Source organism: Arachis hypogaea, chromosome 1 (genome assembly GCF_003086295.3).
Source record: "Arachis hypogaea cultivar Tifrunner chromosome 1, arahy.Tifrunner.gnm2.J5K5, whole genome shotgun sequence".
In the NCBI taxonomy this organism is placed as follows: Eukaryota; Viridiplantae; Streptophyta; class Magnoliopsida; order Fabales; family Fabaceae; genus Arachis; species Arachis hypogaea.
The window spans coordinates 59318187-59344389 of record NC_092036.1 but is presented as its reverse complement, the minus strand read 5'-3'; the positions used below and the strand labels follow the sequence as shown (position 1 = coordinate 59344389).

General features: G+C 37.0%; 1 non-coding gene and 1 pseudogene across 1 annotated transcript; both read right to left on the bottom strand.

Moving 5' to 3' along the window:
* The window catches only part of LOC112729513 (cysteine-rich receptor-like protein kinase 2), a 33826-nt pseudogene that overhangs the window by 5162 nt on the left and 2461 nt on the right, over positions 1-26203 (bottom strand).
* LOC112714032 (small nucleolar RNA R71) lies at positions 12970-13077 on the bottom strand. Its single transcript, XR_003158994.1, has one exon. It is a non-coding gene; the product is annotated as a small nucleolar RNA R71 (small nucleolar RNA).

The following is a 26203-nucleotide window of genomic DNA, read 5'->3' as shown; positions in this document are numbered from 1 at the left end:
ATTTGTTTTTTTGGTGACTTATGGTTTTTTGGTGACTATGCATATTATTTGTTAATTCTACAACATAAATTATAAAATTAAGGAAGAAATAAGTATTCAAAAGTAAAAAGGGCAAAACTGTAAAATAAAATAAAGAATCATTCTTATTTTCTCAGGCTATGCATGCAAAATTGTAAAAGATATTTTAATCAAAATTATCACTAGGATAAAATATTAAATTGGTTTTTTATGTTTAGGTGTAATTTTATTTTGGTCCTTAAGGTTTAAAGTGTCATATTTGAATCTAAAAAAGTTTTATTTAACTTTAATATAATTATACCATGAGGTCAAAATTAAATAATTAACAGAATATCCTACATGACAGCAATATAAGAACAAGATCGATAATTTGGAGAACAAATACACGTTCTAGAGACACAAAATCAACCGTAGATGCATCAATACATTTATTTATTATTTTTTTACAATTTAAATAAAATATTTTTATAGAACTAAAGAAAATGATAAATAAATGTATTGATACATCCACGGTTGATTTGTGCCTTTGGAGTTTATACTTGTTCTCCAAATTATCGACCTTGTTCTTGTATTACTGTCATGTAGGATATTTCGTTAATTATTTAATTTTGACCTCAAGGTGGGACAAAATTGGAGCTAAATAAAACTTTTTTGGATTCAAATAGGACACTTTAAACTTTAAGGACCCAAACAGGATTACGTCCAAACGTAAGGACCAATTTATCACTTTACCGTTATCAATAAAAAATATTTTTATTCGTATTTAAATAAAATATCAAAAAACTTAAAAATTAATAAAAACTCAAATTTAAATTTTGTATTTCATTCAAACTTAAGAAAATAACGTTTTTACAAACCTATAAATTTAAACTATGACTTTTAATTTTAAAACAATTGACCTAATATATAACCTCCAAAGTAATACATGAGCATAAATTTAGAGATTATAGATTTTGAAATAAAAAATGATCATAATAAAATAATTTAAAAAGACCAATTAGATTTATACCGTGTGATTTTAGAAATATTAGGTTATAACATTAGACAAATTATTATTATTTAATTTTTGAAACAAATATGGCACAACAATGTTTTGAAATGATTATGTCATAATTCAAATTCTAAAATTTCTAAGTTTGAGTTTCCATCTTCTATGTCACATAAAGGACTATATCTTATATATATCTTTCCAAAGTCAAAAGTCTCAATAATCATTTCTTAGATTATAATGAATTAAATAATAAATTTTATAAAATTATTAATCAATTTTTCATAAATTTAGTAAAATACAATTTTTACTAAATTGAAACTAAAATACAAATTTTATATTTTTATTCTTATTAATTTAATTTTTTGATATTTTATTTAAATTTTAAAAAATTCTTTATTAATATTTATATTTTAAAGTTTATAAAAAGTGTGGAAAGAGAGGAGCAAAGTACGACAGTAGGAGAGAGGAACAGTGTGTAGCTGTTGGAGAGAGATATCACAATTAGAAAATTGCTTAATACAGACAGATTTATAAATAGATTTAGTCTTTATTATAGACGGTTTCTTAGATACCGACAGATTTGGTCCCTCTGTAAAAGTCTTGTCAGAAATTATTAACCAACGGATTTTTTTCCATCGAAAAATTACCGACGGATTTTTATCAGTTACCGACAGATTTTTCCTCGATAAATTCTCCCCTTCATTTTCTTGAAACGTCGAACTTTTTGATGGATTTTTCGTCGATAATTACAGATGGATTTTCCGACGGATTTTTCGCCGGTAATTACAGGCATATTTTCTGTCGATAATTGGCAACAGATTTTTCGTCTGTAATTTGAACCTTGAAAAATTATTCCACACTCTGAATACAGACAAAAAATCCATCTATAAATCCATCAGTAAGGTAAAATAGAATTTTTTTTAGATTTTTCTATTGCAAAATAAACTTGTTTTCATACAAAATAAATATAAATTTAATACAAAATTTTATCTAATTTGTATTCGAATATTTATAATATTTCAAAAAATAAACAAATTTATCGTATTATCAAACTAAAAGAAAAGTACTATAAACAAGCAAGTCAATATAATTCAAAACATAAACAAAGTGTATTGATACATCAACTATAATTCAAAACAAATACCACTGAAAAAAAGAAAACATGTAAAATCTGTACTGTAGCATACACTAAAGGTGTATAAAATAATCTGCTATTGTAGCTAACCACTATTAGAATTGCCTAAATATAAACATAAACCTAGTGTAGAATTAAACTAAATATAGAGAGTATAATCCCCAAGCAACATTGGTTTACAAGGAAATACATGAGCACAGACTGGACATTAGTTGTTCAATTCTTCTAAGATCCATTGTGTTCTCATCTATGAAGGGTTGATTAGAGGGACGTGCAAGATTCTCTTCCTTCTTTGTTAGCATCTGTAGTGCCCTTGACATGGTTGGTCTTAAGGAAGGGTTCTCTTGTGTGCATAGAAGTCCTATGTGCACCACTTTTAAAATCTCATCTTTCTTATTAACATTATTGTTATCTGAAACTAGATTTGGATCAAATAGCTCTTCTGCTGTCCCTGATTGGAAACACCTCCATGTCTAATTTTATTACAAGATATTAAATTGGATCAATAGAAGAAATAAAAGTTAGTTCATTATGCACATGCAGTCTTGGCTTATTAGACATTTTAGAAAATAGTTACCAGTATAACTATACTATCTGAGTATTATGTTGATTTGTTTTTGTTATTCTGTTTCCTAGTAACTATTTCTAAGACTAACACTCCAAAACTATATACATCTGCCTTTTCTGTTAACTGACCATGAGCTAGGTACTCTGGAGCCATGTAACCCCTGTAGCACCACTTAAGAAAATGAGTATTCCACAATGTTCTCAATAGGTTAATTACACTTAACATTCACTAAAACCAAACTATAGCGTTTACTGTAGTTTACCCTTTCAGATATGATCCACACATATTAATAGGTCTTGGATTTTGTTCAAACTTTTCAATGCTATATATATTATTAAGGGTTGTGAATAGATGCATTGATTGGTAAGAGATGCTTACAGAGTTCTGATTATAGCTGTGCTAATCACCTCTTATCTTCTTGAAAGGACCTGGCCAGTCCGAAGTCAGCAATTTTGGCGCGAAGTTTAGCATCCAATAAGATGTTGCTGGCTTTTATATCTCTGTGAATTATCCTAGTTTTTGAATTCTCATGCAGGTAAACCAATCCTTCAGCTGTTCCAATGATAATGTCATATCTCTTCTCCCAGTTTAGTTCTCTTCCCTTGACTCTATCTAAAACAAGAGATTCGGATAATATTTTATGACACTTGTTATAAAAAATGGAGGCATTTTTAAAATCATAGTTTAGTAGTTACCAAATATAAATTGATCAAGACTTTTGTTCGGTAGAAATTCATATACGAGCAAGCTTTCGAGTCCAGAATAGCGGCATCCTAACAACCTCACGAGATTCTTGTGCTCCACACTACTAATTATGTTGACTTCATTGTAGAAATATGCTGCTCTATGCCTGTTGTTGAAGTACAACCTCTTGATGGCAATTTCTTTTCCATCAGGCATGGTAAGAGCAAATTCAGCTTATGAATACGTGGTAAGAGCAAATTCAGCTTTGTATCCCTTAGAGGATTTGGAACGTTGTTGTTTTCCATTTTTTGAACATTCTTTAAAGAAAATGAATAAGTCAGTTACCTCTTATTTTTCTTTGAATGTATCTATCTTTCCTTATATAGACCCCAATAGCTATTCCAACTACCAAAACAATCACTGTACTAACTACTGCAACCACTATCACTATAAGAGTACCTGCACAAACTAGCAAAATGAACTACTCAGGAATATAAATATTTATCTTTATCAGGTATAAAATAAGTTTCTCACAACATTAGAAGAGAAACACCAATTCATCATGATATGTAATAACTGAGACAAGATAATTTTAGCCTTTAGCATGTTAGTCCATTAAGGACAATTGAAACTAGGTAGAACAATAGGCTTAGATAAGATTAGATAGAATTAGTTAATGACTATTTATTACTTAGGAATATAGACAATAGCTAAACTTCGATCGAAAATCAATTCTAATTATTCTAATTAATTGTAAACGAATAGTCTTATTACGAATTCCTTGAGAAAGTGGGGTTTTTTGTGTAATTTGTTCGAAATAAATGTATCAATTATGTTGTTCCATAGCAGAAAAAAGAATTTATTACCTCTTGATCTTTCATTATTCTGTTCCTTGTTAAGAAAATCTGTGTCAGAATACCTCATGAAGCAGCCAGTGTTCAGTGCTCTACCTTCTGAAGAAGGCAAGCATATCATCACAGATTTAGAAGCATTCTCAAGACATACTTTGCAAGAACTACTGTTCAAAAATCTTCCAACAATTAGCCAAAACATAAGCAGATTCATTTACCCTTCGAGAAATATCAAGCTTCCATCTTCCATAGTATCCTATGCTGTTTGGTGCAGCTTGAACTACTTCCAAAACCACCCGCTTTGCGACTGCTCGAAAACTTGAATTTGTCCTAGTTTTGTTGCCACAAACAACCTTGTCCTCTGGCCCTGCATACTCATCAAAGAAGCTATAATTTTTAGACCTCATGATGTATCCATCAAGAAATATGCGGCCACCATTGTATGAGAAGCAAGAACCGTGCATGCCTCAGCATAACATAACAACAATCAAGAAGTGAAAGATCTTCATAGCACTGTGTTAGGCCATAGTTTATGTGTGGTCCTGTCCCTGTAACTACTTTGGCCCTTGGTTTTGCTACCACTAAATCTAACAGTAACAGAGATTTGATGAGGAGGAAAACAAGAATCTGGGGATAGACAAAGCCTAGTTTTTTTTCCATTGCTGGGACTTTCATCAAGCAGCTGCAAGGCAAGAAGACTATTGAATTAGAATATATTATAGCTATATTGCTTATGATTGAATTTATAAGGTCCCACATCGGTTGGGAAGGGGAACGAAGCATGCCTTATAAGGGTGTGGATACCTCTCCCTAGCATGACGCGTTTTGACGAGTGAGTGTGGGGGTTTCGGCTATTATCCCTATCGTCAAAGAAAAAACCGTAAGGTCTTGTGTGCCAAAGCAGACAATATCGTGCTAGCGGGTGGTCTGGGCTGTTATAGATGGTATCAGAGCCAGAGTCCAGATCGATGTGCCCGTGAAGGCACTGGGCTCCCTTAGGGCGTTGGATTGTAAGGTCCCACATCGGTTGGAGAGGGGAACGAAGCATGCCTTATAAGGGTGTGGATATCTCTCCCTAGTATGACACATTTTAATGAGTGAGTGTGGGGGGTTTCAGCTATCATCCTTATCATCAATGGCAAAACCGTGAGGTCTTGTGTGCCAAAGCGGACAATATTGTGCTAGCGGGTGGTATGAGCTGTTACAGAATTCATTATAATTTTTACTATTTATTAATTAACCAAATAAAAGCAAGGTTGAATCAATTAACAATGCATTGAACGTGTATGGTATTAAAGTGATCATACATTAAAATGGTAAGAGATGGGTCCCAACCTAACCAATGTGTGTGAGACGGATTCCAAGAAATTTAATCTTTTTAGTTAAAAATGAAGATCTTGAGTATTTTTCTGGCTTGCTTTTTGCGGAAAACTCTAAGCTAGTTTCACACTTGAACTACTACTATGATTGACAATTAATGAGATAAGAATAATGAAATAGAATCAAATGGAACATTTGGGACCACAATTTAGGATAAATAATCAGCATCACAATAAGGTTGTGGAAACCATCTCTCTTAGATAGATCTTATTACACTTGATGGTCAAATGAGCTTTCAAAACTAAACAAGTTGGAGCTTCAAAAATCATACTGACTTTGACTTTACTAAGTTCTTATCTATTTCAAACTATTAAATACTACTTTTTCTTAGAGTAATATTGAAAAAGACAAAAAGGGAAAGAGTAATAAATGAACATTGTTATTTACAACTTCATTCATTAATCACTAATACTATTTTATGCTAACTACATTTATAACATATTATAATGGTAAATGAAACAACAGATGGTAAGTTTCCTATTAGAATAAATGAAATCCTCAATTACCTATGAATTATTATAGGAACAAAAGGAACTAAACTAAATCAAGTTGTCCCATCATAGTGTGATACCTCACTTTCCATTATGCAACCTGAAATTATGTAGAGTAATGGTGAACTCAATTAAATAAATGACATTATGACCATCGTTTAAACTATATATTTTGAAAAAGCAATCCAAATATCATCATCACCTACACAACTGAATGAGCACTTCTAGGTTCCAACATCAATTAACATGAAATCAATTCTCATAAGCTGCACACAAAGAAAAAAAAAGATATTCACTATGTACTAACTCTGAACTTAACCAACTTGGAGAGCTGTGTCAATGCCTTCCTTGAAAACTCAGCTTTCTGAATGTCACTGTCCTGCCTGTACCCTTCATCTCCAACAATAAATCTATGTCCTGGTTTTATATCTATACATCATAACCAACATAAAAATAAAAACAATAATCAATCATATAAATAACAGATTAAAAACAAATAAATTTTGTTTGCCTACAGAAAAACATAACTTAATTCTCAAGGCAAAGATATTATATTATAGCATAGATTTCTTCAATGGATAGATAAAGTGTTTTAATGCATACCTTTGCTATCAAGTCAGATTTCAGAGGATTTCACGCTTAGAACAGACCTAATGAATAGAAGAATTTCAGTAATAAGTTCATCCATTTTCCCACTAAGACTTAGCACACCAGCCACAACAAGATTTGAAACAATCCTTAGTGAGTGGTTTACCTCAATGAGTACTTGATCACTATAATTCAAAATAAGAATTAGATTTGACAGATGGAATATGTATGCAAAAGTTAAAAACCAAGAGATAGGACGATAGTATATCCATCACATTTCTTAGACAATATTTAAAAGAATTTATTCACATGAAAATGAAAATAACTAAGATTTAGATAAATATTATACTAAACTATTTAATCAAATATACAAGATGATCAAATAGTTTAATTTTCAGCAGAAAAAAGAACAAAAATACATTTAGAGTGTATATGTCACTTACACATACAATAATCCGGGGATTGGAGGCCCTTCTGAACACCTTCACACAGCACAATGGATATCCTTAGATGCTTAGTCAAATGCCATATCTAGACACTAATTAAAGATAATCTAATTATCACAACAATAAGAAACAAAGTGAAATTATCTTTCAAATTACATGATCCCAAAGGTAAAATCTTGTGACAGAAAATGAAAAGCATACTGGATATTCACTAGCAAGATTAGGCTTGTAAAAATTATAAGCATGAGACATGTTGCTTGCCCTCAATTTGCTTTCAAATGCAATGGGAGCATGAGGACCAACAAGCATGGAAATAGCAGCAGCTCCTCCAGTAGGCCTAGCAGGTCTTTTAGCATAGACCTGAAAAACAGAAACATCCATTTTAGATGTCAGAGAATAACCCCCAATAATATAACATGTATGTTTGGTTAGGAAATGATCTTACAGCACTTTCAGTGCAGACAACAAGTCCATAGCGTCCATCCCACAAAGAAAACAGAAATGATTGATAGTTAAAAAAAATTCATAATCAACTAATAATCAAGTGTTTGAAAATAATTATGTGGATTGAATTCATCACTTGTATTACTATTATTGGCCACTTAGAAAAAAGTAATAGCATTAACTAGTTGCAATCCAGAACAAGAAACATGGAACAGAAGAAATCAAAATTTTGAACATAAAAGATGTACATTTTTTTTATAAAATAAGCGTACAGGAAAAAGTTTTATGCTGCTGTTAGTCTCTGATTCCACCTTCTATGGGTTAATTCTAGTTCAGATTTTGGTAGGGTTTTCATGATTTAGAAAAATTTGAAGTGGTTTATGAGTTGGAATAAGAAAAGATTATGTCAGCCAAAAAAAGAAAATTCATAGATTAGATCAAGCTATCACAGATCAGAAAACCTATCTAGGAAGATATGTCACAAAAAGCATGGATACTTGAATACATGGATACAATAGTTGTTGAAAAGATAACCTGTGTAGCGGAGAGAGCACTGCGACAACGGTAATGAAGGGAGCAGACACGCGACGAGAGCGGCGGAGAGGGCTTTTTGACGATGGTGACGAAGGGAGCAACACGATGCCAACGGCCCCGGAGGGTCTCGTGCGATGTGAGTGGCAACGGCGGAGAGAAGAAGTAGCTCGTTGACGCCTTGACGGAGAGAGGAGAAGCTCGTTTGATAATGTGTGATGTGAATGGAGCTTGATAAGGTGGGGACGTTTAACTCAGTATTTCTGATGGTAAATTTTAAATTACAGACAGATTTTCTGTCTGTAATAATTTAATAAAACGTAGCATTTTTGTCCACTTAATTACAGACAGATTTTCCGTCGGTAACCATTTCCTTCGAAAAAAATTAATTTTTTCGACAGAATTATCGACAGATTCTCTTTTCCGTCTGTAATTTATGCTAATTCATTTTTTTTGGTTTCTGACAAAAATCCCTCACAAATTCCATCTATATTTCTATGGGATAAAATTCGTTGGAAATATCCATCTATAATAACTAGTTTTCTAGTAGTGTATGGTGTGTGGCTATGGGAGGAAGAGAGGGATAAGGATTCGTGTGGTTACTTTTTTACTCTGAATAGGATTAAGGTGTGAGTGAAATTAGGTTGATTTTTTAGGTACTATTACCTTTTTTTTCCTAGTTGATTGCATTTGGTTGCACCATTAGTTAGTTTCCTATACTTTTTATTATACATATAAGGTACTTATACTTTTTCAAAACATAAACTCCTTATTTTGAATTTGGTAAATAAAAAATACCATATACTTGTTGATATGACAGTCATACGTCAGTTATACGTTATAACTTGGCTATTAATATCATAAATTGGTTGTTAGTAACAGTCACTCAGACAAGGACCAAAACGCTTGGACACGCTATTGCTCTCCATTTAAAGCATCATTTACTCAGAGACATAACTGTTACTCTTCAATTTAGATATAAAGGAAAGGGGTAAGAAGATTGTTCAGATTATTGCAATTTGCAAAGCCTATTACTCACTTACTAACTTGAGCATTAGAGTGCCTTTTGTAGGTACTCACCCCCTTGTTCTCTCATTGTCGATGTATAACTCGACAAAAAGCTTGCAGACACTCATCGGTAGACGAGTGATGAGCGAATAATTTATACGCTTTTTGGCATTGTTTTTAGTATATTTTTTGTATATTTTAGTTAGTTTTTAGTATATTTTTATTAGTTTTTAGTTAAAATTCACTTTTTTGGACTTTACTATGAGTTTGTGTGTTTTCTGTGATTTCAGGTATTTTCTGGCTGAAATTGAGGGACCTGAGCAAAAATCTGATTCAGAGGCTGAAAAGGACCGCAGATGCTGTTGGATTCTGACCTCCCTGCACTCAAAGTGGATTTTCTGGAGCTACAGAAGCCCAATTGGCGCGCTCTCAACTGCGTTGGAAAGTAGACATCCTGGGCTTTCCAGCAATATATAATATTCCATACTTTGCCTGAGATTTGATAGCCCAAACCGACGTTTTAAATTAGCTCAAAACTGCCCAGCGTTAAACGCCGGAACTGGCACAAGAATGGGAGTTAAACGCCCAAACTGGCACAAAAGTTGGCGTTTAACTCCAAGAGAAGTCTCTACATGAAAATGCTTCAATGCTCAGCCCAAGCACACACCAAGTGGGCCCGGAAGTGGATTTTTATGTCATTTACTCATCCTTGTAAACCCTAGGCTACTAGTTCTCTACAAATAGGACCTTTTACTATTGTGTTCTCATCTTGGTAGCTATCTTTAGTCTTATGCTATCTTAGATCATGGGGGCTGGCCTCACGGCCATTCCTAGACCTTGTTCTTATGTATTTTCAACGGTGGAGTTTCTACACACCATAGATTAAGGTGTGGAGCTCTGCAGTACCTCGAGTATTAATGCAATTACTATTGTTCTTCTATTCAATTCAGCTTATTCTTGTTCTAAGATATTCATTTGCACCCAAGAACATGATGAATGTGATGATTATGTGACACTCATCATTATTCTCACTTATGAACGAGTGCCTGACAACCACTTCTGTTATACAAGCAAACAAGGCTTGAATGTTTATCTCTTGGATCCCTTGATCGAAATCTTCGTGGTATAAGCTAGAATTGATGGCGGCATTCAAGAGAATCCGGAAGGTCTAAACCTTGTCTGTGGTATTCTGAGTAGGATTCAATGATTGAATGACTGTGACGAGCTTCAAACTCCTGAAGGCTGGGCGTTAGTGACAAACGTAAAAGAATCACTGGATTCTATTCCAACCTGATTGAGAACCGACAGATGATTAGCCGTGCCGTGACAGGGTGCGTAGAACATTTTCACTGAGAGGATGGGAGGTAGCCACTGGCAACGGTGAAACCCTATATACAGCTTGCCATGGAAAGGAGTAAGAAGGATTATATGAAGACAGTAGGAAAACAGAGAGACGGAAGGGACAAAGCATCTCCATACGCTTGTCTAAAATTCTTACCAATGAATTACATAAGTATCTCTATCTTTATCTTTATGTTTTATTCATAAATCATCTATAACCATTTGAATCTACCTGACTGAGATTTACAAGATGACCATAGCTTGCTTCATACCAACAATCTCTGTGGGATCGACCCTTACTCGTGTAAGGTTTATTACTTGGACGACCCAGTGCACTTGCTGGTTAGTTGTGCGAAGTTGTGATAAAGAGTTGAGATTACAATTGTGCGTACCATGTTGATGGCGCCATTGATGATCACAATTTCGTGGACCAGGTTTTTGGCGCCGTTGCCGGGGATTGTTCGAGTTTGGACAACTGACGGTTCATCTTGTTGCTTAGATTAGGTATTTTTCTTCAGAGTTCTTAAAAATGAATTCTAGTGTTTCAAGATGATGTTCTTATCATCACCAAAGCTGATTGATTTTCAGCAATTTAGCTCTTGAATGCAATGTCCTGCTGAAGCTTGGCTAGCCATGTCTAATTCCTTTAGAATGAATCGTTAGACTAACATTGCATGATTCCTGGAATTCTCATTAAGAATTTTGATATCTTTATTTTCTTTTCCACTTAATTTTCGAAAAAAAAACCAAAAAAATTACAAAATCATAAAAAAAAACCAAAAATATTTTATGTTTCTTATTGAGACACTAGTCTCATTTTAAGTTTGGTGTCAATTGCATATTTCTGTTCTTATTGCATTTCTCATGTGTCTTCAGTGATCTTCAAGTTGTTCTTGATGATTTACTTGCTTTGATCTTTAAATTCTCTTGTCTTGAGTGTTTTGTTGTTTCTCATATGCATTCTCAACTTGTTAGTGTCAATAGTATACAAACTTTTAAGTTTGGTGTCTTGCATGCATTGTTTATTTGATTTCAGTTGCATTTTGATTATTCCTCATTATTAAAAATCCAAAAAAATTTTAATTTGTGTCTTTTCAAGTCAATAATACAGAGAATTGAAGATTCAGAACATACTGCAGAGGAATTACACAGAAAAAGCTGGGCGTTCAAAACGCCCAGTGAAGAAGGAAAACTGGCATTTAAACGCCAGCCAGGGTACCTGGCTGGGTGTTTAACGCCCAAAAGGGGTGAGTTTTGGGCGTTAAACGCCAGAATGTGCACCATTCTGGGCGTTTAACACCAGGATGGTACAAGAGGGAAGATTTTGTTTTTAATGCCAATTTTTTTCAAGTTTTCAAAATTTTTCAAAATCAAATCTTTTTCAAATCAAATCTTTTCAATCAAATCTTTTTCAAAATCAATTTCTTTCTATTTTCAAAAATACTTGCTATCAATTAATGATTTGATTCAACATTTCAAGTATGTTGCCTTTTCTGTTGAGAAAGGTTTAATGTTTGAATCATATCTTTTCTTGTTAGCCAAGTCATTAGTTTTTAAAATCAAATATTTTTAAATTGTTTTTCAAATCATATCTTCTTGATCACATCTTTTTCAAAATAGTTTTCAATCATATCTTTTTAATTTCTTATTTCAAAATCTTTTTCAAAAATCACTTGATTTTTTTTCCACTCTTAGTTTTCGAAAATCAATTAGTGTTTTTCAAAATGTTTTTAAAATCTCTTACTTAATTTTCAAAAATTTCTTCCCCTCTTCTCACATCCTTCTATTTATGGACTAACACTACTCCTCAATGCACAATTCGAACTCCATCTTTCCTTGATAAGTTTGAATTTTCTACCTCTTCCTTCTATTTTTCTTTTCCTCTGACACCTCAAGGAATCTCTATACTGTGACATAGAGGATTCCATATTTTCTTGCTCTTTTCTCTTTCATATGAGCAGGAGCAAAGACAAAAGCATTCTTGTTGAGGCTGACCCTAAACTTGAAAGGACCTTGAAGCGAAAGCTAAGAGAAGCTAAAGCACAATTCTCTGTAGAGGACCTAACAGAAATCCTCAAAGAAGAAGACATGGCAGCCGAAAACAACAACAATGCTAACAATGCAAGGAAGGTGCTAGGTGACTTTACTGCACCTACTCCCGACTTCTATGGGAGAAGCATCTCTATCCCTGCCATTGGAGAAAACAACTTTGAGCTTAAGCCTCAATTAGTTTCTCTAATGCAACAGAATTGCAAGTTTCATGGACTTCCATTGGAAGATCCTCATCAGTTTCTAGCTGAGTTCTTGCAAATCTGTGACACTGTCAAAACCAATGGGGTTGACCCTGAGGTCTATAGACTTATGCTATTCCCTTTTGCTGTAAGAGACAGAGCTAGGATATGGTTGGACTCACAACCTAAAGAAAGCATGAACTCTTGGGAAAAGCTAGTAAATGCCTTCTTGGCAAAGTTCTTTCCACCTCAAAAATTGAGTAAGCTTAGAGTGGAAGTCCAAACCTTCAGACAAAAGGAAGGTGAATCCCTCTATGAAGCTTGGGAAAGATACAAACAATTGATCAGAAAGTGTCCTTCTGACATGCTTTCTGAATGGAGCATCATAGGTATCTTCTATGATGGTCTGTCTGAACTGTCCAAGATGTCATTGGATAGTTCTGCTGGAGGCTCTCTTCATCTGAAGAAGACGCCTACAGAAGCTCAAGAACTGATTGAAATGGTTGCAAATAACCAATTCATGTACACTTCTGAAAGGAATCCTGTGAACAATGGGACGAATCAGAAGAAAGGAGTTCTTGAGATTGATACTCTGAATGCCATATTGGCTCAGAACAAAATATTGACTCAGCAAGTCAATATGATTTCTCAATGTCTGTTTGGAATGCAAGCTGCACCAGGCAGTACTAAGGACGCTTCATCTGAAGAAGAAGCTTATGATCCTGAGAACCCTTCAATGGAAGAGGTGAATTACATGGGAGAACCCTATGGAAACACCTATAATCCTTCATGGAGAAATCATCCAAATCTTTCATGGAAGGATCAACAGAGACCTCAACAAAGTTTCAACAACAATAATGGTGGAAGAAACAGGTTTAGCAATGGCAAGCCTTTTCCATCATCTTCTCAGCAACAGACAGAGAATTCTAAGCAGAGCCACTCTGACTTAGCAACCATGGTCTCTGATCTAATCAAAACCACTCAAAGTTTCATGACTGAAACAAGGTCCCCCATTAGAAATTTGGAGGCACAAGTGGGTCAGCTGAGTAAGAAAATTACTGAACTCCCTCCAACACTCTTCCAAGCGATACAGAAGAGAATCCAAAAGGAGAGTGCAAGGCCATTAACATGACCTACATGTCCGAATTTGGAGAGGAGGAAGAGGCAGTGAGCGCCACTGAGGAAGGCCTCAATGGATGTTCACTGGCCTCCAATGAGTTCCCTAATGAGGAACCATGGGAATCTGAGGCTCACACTGAGACCATAAGAGATTCAATTGAATTTACTTCTGCCATTCATGAGCTCTGATGAGTATTCTTCCTCTGAAGAGGATGAAGATGTCACTGAAGAGCAAGTTGCCAAGTACCTTGGAGCAATCATGAAGCTAAATGACAAGTTATTTGGCAATGAGACTTGGGAGGATGAACCCCCTTTGCTCACCAAAGAGCTGGATAACTTGACTAGGCAGAGATTACCTCAAAAGAGACAGGACCCTGGGAAGTTCTCAATACCTTGTACAGTAGGCACCATGACCTTCAAGAAGGCTCTGTGTGACCTAGGGTCAAGCATAAATCTCATGCCCCTCTCTGTAATGGAGAAGCTAGGGATCTTTGAGGTGCAAGCTGCAAAAATCGCACTAGAGATGGCAGACAATTCAAGAAAACAAGCTTATGGACTTGTAGAGGATGTTCTGGTAAAAGTTGAAGAGCATTACATCCCTACTGATTTCATAGTCCTAGAGACTGGGAAGTGCATGGATGAATCCATCATCCTTGGCAGACCCTTCCTAGCCACAACAAAGGCTGTGATTGATGTTGACAGAGGAGAATTGATCATTCAAGTGAATGAAGAATCCCTTGTGTGTAAGGCTCAAGGATATCCCTCTGTCACCATGGAGAGGAAGCATGGAGAGCTTCTCTCAAAACAGAGCCCCCACAGTCAAACTCTAAGTTTGGTGTTGGGAGGCCACAACCAACTTCTAAGTTTGGTGTTGAACCCCCACATTCAAACTCTAAGTTTGGTGTTGGGAGGTTCCAACATTGCTCTGAGCATATGTGAGGCTCCATGAGAGCCCACTGTCAAGCTACTGACATTAAAGAAGCGCTTGTTGGGAGGCAACCCAATGTTATATTTATCTATTTTTCCTTTGTTATTTTATGTTTTCTGTAGGTTGATGATCATGGGAAGTCAAAAAATCAATTGAAAAAGCAAAAACAGAATGAAAAACAGAAAGAAAAAAATAGCACACCCTGGAGGAAGACCTTGCTGGCGTTTAAACGCCAGTAAGAACAGCAAATGGGCGTTTAACGCCCAGTCTGGCACCATTCTGGGCGTTCAACGCCAGAAAGGAGCACCAGACTTGTGTTAAACGCCAGGAAAGGGCAAGAAGTTGGCGTTAAATGCCAGAAATGGGCACCAGCCCGGCGTTTAACACCAGAATTGGCATAAAGACCATTTTTGCTCGCCACTTGGTGCAGGAATGAATTTTCCTTGACACCTCAGGATCTGTGGACCCCACAGGATCCCCACCTACCCCACCACTCTCTCTCTTCTTCACCCATTCACCAATCACCTCAATACCTCTTCCCCAAAAACCCATCACCTATCAAATCACACTATTCTCTTCACCACTCACATCCATCCTTCATAAAACCCCACCTACCTCACCATTCAAATTCAAAACACTTTTCCTCCCAAACCCACCCTCACATAGCCGAACCTTACCTCTCTCTCCACTCCTATATAAACCCATCTTCACTCCTTCATTTTCACACAACCTAAACACTACTTCTTCCCCTTAGCCGAACCACAAAGCCTCCTCCATCTCCTTCATTTCTTCTTCTTCTACTCTCTTCTTTCTTCTGTTGCTCGAGGACGAGCAAACCTTTTAAGTTTGGTGTGGTAAAAGCATTGCTTTTTGTTTTTTCATAACCATTTATGGCATCCAAGGCCGGAGAAACCTCTAGAAAGAGGAAAGGGAAGGCAAAAGCTTCCACCTTCGAGTCATGGGAGATGGAGAGATTCATCTCAAGGGTGCATCAAGACCACTTCTATGAAGTTGTGGCCATGAAGAAGGTGATCCCCGAGGTCCCTTTCAAACTCAAAAAGAGTGAATATCCGGAGATCCGACATGAGATCCGAAGAAGAGGTTGGGAAGTTCTTACCAACCCCATTCAACAAGTCGGAATCTTAATGGTTCAAGAGTTCTATGCTAATGCATGGATCACTAAGAACCATGATCAAAGTGTGAACCCAGACCCAAATAATTGGCTTATAATGGTTCGGGGGAAATACTTGGATTTTAGTCCGGAAAAAGTAAGGTTGGCATTCAACTTGCCCATGATGCAAGGAGATGAACACCCTTACACTAGAAGGGTCAACTTTGATCAAAGGTTGGACCAAGTCCTCATAGAAATTTGTGAAGAGGGCGCTCAATGGAAGAGAGATTCAAGAGGAAAGCTGGTTCAACTGAGAAGGCGTGACCTCAAACCCGTGGCTAGAGGATGGTTGGAGTTTATCCAACGCTCAATCATTTCGACTAGCAACCGGTCCGAAGTTACTATAGACCGGGCTATCATGATTCATAGCATCATGATTGGAGAGGAAGTAGAAGTTCATGAGGTTATATCCCAAGAACTTTATAAGGTGGCAGACAAGTCCTCTACCTTGGCAAGGTTAGCCTTTCCTCATCTCATTTGTCACCTCTGTTACTCAGTTGGAGTTGACATAGAGGGAGACACCCTCATTGATGAGGACAAGCCCATCACTAAGAAAAGGATGGAGCAAACAAGAGACCCCTCTCATCATGAAATCCCTGAGATGCCTCAAGGGATGCACTTTCCTCCACAAAACTATTGGGAGCAAATCAATACCTCCCTAGGAGAATTGAGTTCCAACATGGGACAACTAAGGGTGGAGCACTAAGAACATTCCATCCTCCTCCATGAAATTAGAGAAGATCAAAGAATCATGAGAGAGGAGCAACAAAGGCAAGGAAGAGACATTGAGGAGCTCAAGCACTCCATAAGATCTTCAAGAGGAAGAACAAGCCGCCATCACTAAGGTGGACCCGTTCTTTAATCTCCTTGTTCTTTATTTTTCTGTTTTTCGAAAAATCATGCTTATGTTTATCTATGTTTGTGTCTTATGATCATTAATGTCTTAGTGTCTATGCCTTAAAGTTATGAATGTCCTATGAATCCATCACCTTTCTTGAATGAAAAATGTTCTTAATTGAAAAAGAGAAGAATTGCATGAATTTTAAATTTTATAACAGATTAATTATTTTGATGTGGTGGCAATATTTTGGTTTCTGAATGTATGCTTGAACAGTGCATAAATCTTTTGAATTTGTTGTTCATGAATGTTGGCTCTTGAAAGAATGATGAAAAAGGAGACATGTTACTGAGGATCTGAAAAATCATAAAAATAATTCTTGAAGCAAGAAAAAGCAGTAAATACAAAAAAAAAGGAAAGAGAAAAAAGAAAAAAAAGAAAAAAAAGAAAGAGAGAGAAAAACGAAAAAAAAAGAGAGAGAAAAGAAAAAAAATAAAGTTGTGATCCAAAGCAAAAAGAGTGTGCTTAAGAACCCTGGACACCTCTAATTGGGGACTCTAGCAAAGCTGAGTCACAATCTGAAAAGGTTCACCCAGTTATGTGTCTGTGGCATGTATGTATCCGGTGGTAATACTGGAAGACAAAGTGCTTTGGGCCACGGCCAAGACTCATAAAGTAGCTGTGTTCAAGAATCATCTTACTTAACTAGGAGAATCAATAACACTATCTGGATTCTGAGTTCCTATAGGAGCCAATCATTCTGAATTTCAAAGGATAGAGTGAGATGCCAAAACTATTCAGAGGCAAAAAGCTAAAGCCCCGCTCATCTAATTAATACTGATCTTCATAGATGTTTTTGGAGTTCATTGTATATTCTTTTCTTTTTATCTTATTTGATTTTCAGTTGCTTGGGGACAAGCAACAATTTAAGTTTGGTGTTGTGATGAGCGGATAATTTATACGCTTTTTGGCATTGTTTTTAGTATGTTTTTAGTATGTTTTAGTTAGTTTTTAGTATATTTTTATTAGTTTTTAGTTAAAATTCACTTTTCTAGACTTTACTATGAGTTTGTGTGTTTTTCTGTGATTTCAGGTATTTTCTGGCTGAAATTGAGGGACCTGAGCAAAAATCTGATTCAGAGGCTGAAAAGGACCGCAGATGCTGTTGGATTCTGATCTCCCTGCATTCGAAGTGGATTTTCTGGAGCTACAGAAGCCCAATTGGCGCGCTCTCAACTGCGTTGGAAAGTAGACATCCTGGGCTTTCCAGCAATATATAATAGTCCATACTTTGCTCGAGATTTGATGGCCCAAACCGGCGTTCCAAATTAGCTCAAAACTGCTCGGCGTTAAACGCCGGAACTGGCACAAGAATGGGAGTTAAACGCCCAAACTGGCACAAAAGCTGGCGTTTAACTCCAAGAGAAGTCTCTACACGAAAATGCTTCAATGCTCAGCCCAAGCACACACCAAGTGGGCCCGGAAGTGGATTTTTATGTCATTTACTCATCCTTGTAAACCCTAGGCTACTAGTTCTCTACAAATAGGACCTTTTACTATTGTATTCTCATCTTGGTAGCTATCTTTAGTCTTATGCTATCTTAGATCATGGGGGCTGGCCTCATGGCCATGCCTAGACCTTATTCTTATGTATTTTCAACGGTGGAGTTTCTACACACCATAGATTAAGGTGTAGAGCTCTGCTGTACCTCGAGTATTAATGCAATTACTATTGTTCTTCTATTCAATTAAGCTTATTCTTATTCTAAGATATTCATTTGCACCCAAGAACATGATGAATGTGATGATTATGTGACAGTCATCATCATTCTCACTTATGAACGAGTTCCTGACAACCACTTCTGTTCTACAAGCAAACAAGGCTTGAATGTTTATCTCTTGGATCCCTTGATCGGAATCTTCGTGGTATAAGCTAGAATTGATGGCGGCATTCAAGAGAATCCGGAAGGTCTAAACCTTGTCTGTGGTATTCTGAGTAGGATTCAATGATTGAATGACTGTGACAAGCTTCAAACTCCTGAAGGCTGGGCGTTAGTGACAGACGCAAAAGAATCACTGGATTCTATTCCAACCTGATTGAGAACCGACAGATGATTAGCCGTGCCGTGACAGGGTGCGTAGAACATTTTCACTGAGAGGATGGGAGGTAGCCACTGACAACGGTGAAACCCTACATACAGCTTGCCATGGAAAGGAGTAAGAAGGATTGGATGAAGACAATAGGAAAGCAGAAAGACGGAAGGGACAAAGCATCTCCATACGCTTGTCTGAAATTCTTACCAATGAATTACATAAGTATCTCTATCTTTATCTTTATGTTTTATTCATAAATCATCTATAACCATTTGAATCTACCTGACTGAGATTTACAAGATGACCATAGCTTGCTTCATACCAACAATCTCCGTGGGATCGACCCTTACTCGCGTAAGGTTTATTACTTGGACGACCCAGTGCACTTGCTGGTTAGTTGTGCAAAGTTGTGATAAAGAGTTGAGATTACAATTGTGCGTACTATGTTGATGGCGCCATTGATGATCACAATTTCGTGCACCAACGAGCTATACAGCGATCAACCCCCACAAGAACAATTGGGGCCTACTATGGGCCTCGAAATAAAAGTCCTTCTTTCTATAGGTCCTAAAACTCCCATACCTGCTGATGGCTGACCTTCCTCCTCCCACACCATCCGAGCTTCTTCGGATGGTAACGGAGCTACAATAAGCTAATTAGCGTATGGCGGAGGAAAACCAATGATTGACAAATTAATTTTTAGCTGAGTTAACTAATGCTCGGATTGAAAATAATGATGATCACAATAAACAACGGGAGACCAACAACAAAATGATGATGATGACAGATTGGACAATGCTGTTAGGCCATTTACGGCCGACGTCATGAATTTCAAACTACCCAGGAATTTTTCATTACTAATAACTCTTTACCAACTTATTCATACTATTTGCATGGTTTTACATTTGCCTTCCTAATTATGTGCTTTGATTGAAAACATGCTTCTTTGGCCTTAAGTTCCCTATGTTTAATCCTCTCTTATTACCATTCGATGCCATGATTAGTGTGTTGAGTAGTTTCAGATCTTCTAAGGCAGGAATGACTTAAAGGATGGAAAAGAAAACATACAAAAATGAAAGGAAAGCATAAAACGGAGTTTGTGAAGAAATTGGCAGCGACGCGACCGCATGGTCGACGCGGCCGCATGCCAAGCGCGAAGAAGCAGCGATGCGGCCGCATGACTGACACGACCGCGCGCCTAAAGAAGAACACCTATGACGCGGCCGCATGACTGACGTGACCGTGCGACAAGGAAGACTCCAATTGACGCGACCGCGTGACCCACGCGGACACGTGACAGAGGCCACGCACCAGAAATTGCAGAAAACATTCATAGCAGATTCTGAAGCCCTTTTTGGCCCAAATCCAAGTCCAGAAGGCATAGACCAGAGGTTATGAAGTGTGGGAATGCATCTATTCAGAGAATCGAATTTTTAGTTACTTTCCATGATTTAGGTTTAGTTGGAGAGAGGTTTTCTCCTCTCTCTTTAGGATTAGGATTTAGGACTTCTCTTAGTTTTAGGAGTGACTCTCGATCCCAGGTTCAATGTTCTTTTACTTTATATTTATTTCTTATTTTCAGATACTTTAATGCTTATATTAGTTATGTTGCCTATTTGGCTTATGCCACATTCATGATGATTTTCTTATTTAATGTTATTTGAGGTATTTCAGTTTAATATTGCCTTCTTTTATTTATGCCATTGATTATTCCCAATCTGAAGACATTTTCATTCTAGTAGAATTAATTTACTTTCCTTTTTTGGTCTTGGTTAAGAAATCAGTAACTCAGGAGTTATCTTAGCTCAACATAATTGATAACTGTTATCTTTGCTAATTGAACTGAACTTCAATAATCCCAACCTTTTCTTAGGAAATAAATAGGATTCGAAGGTCAAATTAATTAGTCCCTTGACTTTCCTTTGCTTTAGCAGAGGTCAACTAAGCGGAATTAAGATTCAAATTTCATTATTATTGACAAGAATAACTAAGTCTGGACTTCCAATTTCTCATACCTTGCCAAGGGTTTGCTTTACAGTATTTATTTATTTTAATTGCCATTTAAATTAATTGCCATATTCATTCCTCACTCTCAACCCCAAAACACACCTTTTCATAACCAATAATAAGAGCATACCTCCCTGCAATTCCTTGAGAAGACGACCCGAGGTTTAAATACTCGGTTATCAATTTTAAAGGGGTTTGTTACTTGTGACAACCAAAACGTTTGCACAAAGGGATTTCTGTTAGTTTAGAATCTATATCTACAACACAACTATTTTTATAAAATTCTTCACTAGCAAAAATCCTAACGTCAAAATGGCGCCGTTGCCGGGGAATTGCAAACGTGTGCCTTTTTATTGGTTATTGTAAATATTTTTCAAAAAAAATATTTTTCTTTTACTTGTTTATTTGTTTCTCCTTTTTCCCCCTTATTTCTGATAACTAATATGAATTCTCACCCCTCTCGCTTTGAGTTTGGTTCTAACTTTGTTGAAGGAAATAGAAACCACAGCAGGAATATGCATCAAGGTCAGACCAATCAAGGATGGATGGAGCCAAGAGGATCTAATCAACCCTTTAGGCAACAACCCCTTCCAAGATATCATGGACAATGACCATTCTACAATGCATACCCAGCTAAAAGATATGGTGGACAACCTTGTAACTACCAACAAGCCCCACCCTGTGCTCAGAGACCATCCTCTCGACATAACTTCGAACCACCACACTCACAAGCTTCTTTTCACCATTCACTACCACATGATCCTTATCCACCCCAACGCCAATCCAATTACTCCCAAGAACCACCACTCCCTTATGCACCATGTCCATATCCATCAAGCCAAGAATCACAGGTTCGCTTCAAGGAATCAGTAAACCAGTTCAATGCAACCCTTCATCAACTGGAGCAAGCAATAAATCAGTTATCTTCCAGACGTTCAAACACTCGACAAACTCTCATGGCTTCATGTGGAGAATTTAATGAAGAACGCAGCACGAAGAAGACACTAGAGACTCCAGTGGACAGCATAGAGCATAACTTCATACTGGAACAAGTAGAGGGCGCTGTCATTGCAGAAGAAGAAGAGTTGGTTGAAGATTTAGGAGATGCCGAACCACCACCTGAATCCAGAGTTGTGGAGAATTCCGTCAAGGAGGTTACAATTGATGCTCAAGAAGATTTTGCACCGCCTCCAATGCAAATATCTTATGAAAAACTAGACGGAATAACACAGGACGCAGGTTTCCTTGATGATGATGATCACGAGTCCTGTTCTCTTAGTGACGAACTTGCATCCGCAAGTGATTTCTTTGAGAAAGAAGAATCTTCCCTGAGTGAATATGAAGATGATGCTGAGGTAGATCTTTCTCAACCTCCAATATATGACTTGAGCGATGATGAGGGAGAAATTGAAGACTCTGATCAAGATATGGTTGAAGTGGAAGAATTCACAGAAGATTATAAGGGAGTAGAACTTACAGAACCACTGGAAACACCTATCCCAAGGCCATTACCGCCCAACACAAACTACAAGTGGGTAAAATCCTTGCCTTTTATCTTCAATCTTCCACTTGAATATGGTTTGCTTGAAACAGATGGCCAGCTTAGAGCTCTCTGCGGCTTTAAGAGTAAGAGGGAAATGGCTCGTACTCAGAGCAGGTGCACAAGGTTCAATAAGATTCCATGCTTCAACTCGAAGTGCAAGAATTGGTATCATGCTCAATTGAATAGATCACGTAGAACGTTTGGTCGCCGTGGTGAGAATCTACTTTTTAAACCACCCGGATGGAAACATGTAGATCAAGATGGAGGCGGATTTAAAAGCAAAGCTTGGGATCATGGATTCTATGCTGACATTCGTCACTCCAGGAGCCTGAGAATTTGTTTGAAGCTGCTCAAAAGCTTTACATGCCTAGTTTGGGACCCCGGAGGCTATTGGCATTCCAAGTATTGGTGGAGATTTTTGGATGAATTTAAACATAAGCCACCATAACAGGATGTTCATCCAATGTCCAACTTAAGGACTTTAACTAAAAGTGCTGGGTGGGAGACAACCCACCATGGTATCATTGTTCCTTTTTCATTTTTATTTAGTTTTATTTGTTTTCAAGTTTTATTTTATTCTTCATTGAACCTGGAATCATACATAGCATTCACATTAAGCATTGCATTCTGCATTTTGCATAAAAAAAATATACGCATGTGACGTGGCAGCGTCGTTGACGCGTCCGCGTCACCAGTGCGTTGGGTAGAAAAGAATTGAACAGAGAGTCACGCGAGGGCGTGGCTGGAGGTGTGCCAGTGGCACAAATCGTCCCACGTGACCGCGTCACTGACGCGTCCGTGTCACATGGGCATAATGGCCTTCCACGTGACCGCGCGCCCCACGCGGCCACGTGCCCTGATTTTCGACGTAAAAAGGGTGCACAACAAATTATTGTGCGAGAGTGGTGCTGGATTGATGCTGGACGCACAATCTCTATCGCGCGACCGCGTCGCTGACGCGACCGCGTCGCTGACGCGTCCGCGTCATTCCTTTCTAAAGCCCACTCACGCGATCGCGTCACCCCAAATTTGGCAAAAATACAAATTCGAACAGAGAGTTGTGCGAGCGCGAGGCTGCCCTCGCGCCAGCAGCATAACCTGAGTCATGCGTCTGTGTGACCGACGCGACCGCGTCGACTGAATTAAAGCGCAATCACGCGAACGCGTGCTCCACGCGGCCGCGTCGCTTGCGCCGCACAGCTCAATCCTAATTTGCCAAATATCTTATGTTTTCTTCCCCCAATCCTAATTTTTCCCTCCCTCCTCTCTTACTCACTTCTTTCCCTTCTCATTCTTCTTATCTTTCATTTTATTTATTTGCATATTTCATTCATTGTATTTTAATTTAGTGCATATTTTTCTCTTCTTTTCTATTTTTTTTATTTTTCCTTTGGTGTTGATTTTCTTATTTAACTGTTGCATCTTCTCTGGTATAATTTTTAGTGACCTGTTTTACAATGTTGGGTGATGCTATTTTTCTGTCAATGTCAATCTTTTATGATACCTGTATTCCTTTTGCATTGACATGAACTTACATTGTCTTTCATTACCCACTCTCTTCCCCATTGTTGTACCTTTTGTACCACTGGCATGCCATGGCTTCTATTGTTTTCTCACGTACATGTTGAAGCTTCCATATAAATGAGACCCTTATCATTTGGCATTAACCCATCCATACTTCATTTATTTTCTTATCCTTATTTCTGGGTTACTTTTCTTCCCTTTTTCTTTCAGGATGGCCACCCGGAGGGAAACTGGAAGACGTTTACATGGGAAGACAAGACAAGTCTATCTGCACAATTTTGGAGAGAAGCATCAGTTGGAATAACCCCCGCCCACCTGTACATCTCAGCATGCACCGAGGACGGTGCAACCTTTAAGTGTGGGGAGGTCGATACCGATCTCTACAGGTTAGTTATTCCTTTCTCAACACCAATTTTTGTTTTTCATTGTTGCATTTGCATGTTTGTTTCTTTTTGTGCATATTTTACCACTTGGTTAAAGTAATATTTTCTTTTTCAAGAAATTTTTATAATATTTCACTAATTCGAATAAAACTTTTTGAAAAACTTGTTTGAAGAAATTTAATTTTGGAACATAGTTTAGAGCTCGAACACACAAAACTAGTGAGATTTTGAGCCTATTTGATTGGTTGCATTTTATCAACCAATATTTTATTTTTGGTGTGTGTTTCTCTCTCTAAAATTGTGATCTTTGTCTTGCTTAATTCTATATTTCCATTATTTGATGTATGCATGCACTTATATGATTGAGGCCATTGTTTGATTCTAGCTCACTTATCCCAAAATTAGCCTACCTTTTACATCACCCTTGTTAGCCCCCTTGAGCCTTTAATTCCCTCTTATTCTATAAACCACAACACTAGCCTTAAGCAGAAAAACAAATTTAAAATCCCAAGTTGAATCCTTGGTTAGCTTAAGATAAAAATTGTGTAATTGTTTAAGTGTGAGAAACCTATTGGGAACATGGATGATAAAACCAAAGGGTGGGAAATTGAAAAGAATGAAATAATTCAAAATAAAATTTTTGGGAAGCATGCTCATGTGAAATTAAAATAATTGAATTACCATGTGCATTAAAATATATATATATATATATATATATATATATATATATATATATATAATTCAGTATTTGAATAAAGGGGATACAAAAGAATTCCCCAAATGCAAAATAAAGCAATGCACATGGGACAAAATTAAAACTAATGCATGAGCATGTAACATCAAAAGTGGGAAAAATATGGGAGAATAGGTAAAGAAGCTTTGCTTTGCAAAGTATGTATGTTAGGTGAGATCTTAGACTAATCAAGGATTCACTTAATTAGCTCACTTAGCCTTATATATACATCCTCACCCTTGCCTTGGCCCCATTACAACCTTGAAAAGACCTCATGATGTTTGCATTAGTACATTAAATATTTGTTGATTGGTTAGATGAAGAACAAAGTTTAGAAAGCATGATTAGAGAAGAATAGAGTGATTGACCCTAGACACTTGAGAGATTAGAGTGATATACACTACCAGTGAGGGTTCATTGCTTAATTCTATGTTCCCTGCTTTCATGAGCTATCTTCTTACGAGTTTACTTGTCTTTATTTTATATGATTTGAATTAGTGAAATCTGATTTATGTTTGTCTTAGAGAACTTATTTATTTTTAACCAAGTAGGTAGAAATAATTTTGCATGTAGTTGCATTCATATAGATAGGTTGCATTTCATACATCCTACCATTCCTCTTCATCTTTATAGCTTCTCTTGAGCTTAGCATGAGGACATGCTATTGTTTAAGTGTGGGGAGGTTGATAAACCACTATTTTATGGTTTATCTTGTGCTTAATTGAATGGATTTTGTCAACTCTTTACCCACTTATTCATACTATTTGCATGGTTTTACATTTGCCTTCCTAATTATGTGCTTTGATTGAAAACATGTTTCTTTGGCCTTAAGTTCCCTATGTTTAATCCTCTCTTATTACCATTCGATGCCATGATTAGTGTGTTGAGTAGTTTCAGATCTTCTAAGGAAGGAATGACTTAAAGGATGGAAAAGGAAACATACAAAAATGAAAGGAAAGCATAAAATGGAGTTTGTGAAGAAACTAGCAGCGACGCGATCGCATGCCAAGCGCGAAGAAGCAGCGACGCGCCCGCATGACTGACGCGACCACGCGCCTAAAGAAGAACACCTATGACGCGGCCGCATGACTGACGCGAACGTGCGACAAGGAAAACTCCAATTGACGCGACCGCGTGACCCACGCGGATGCGTGAC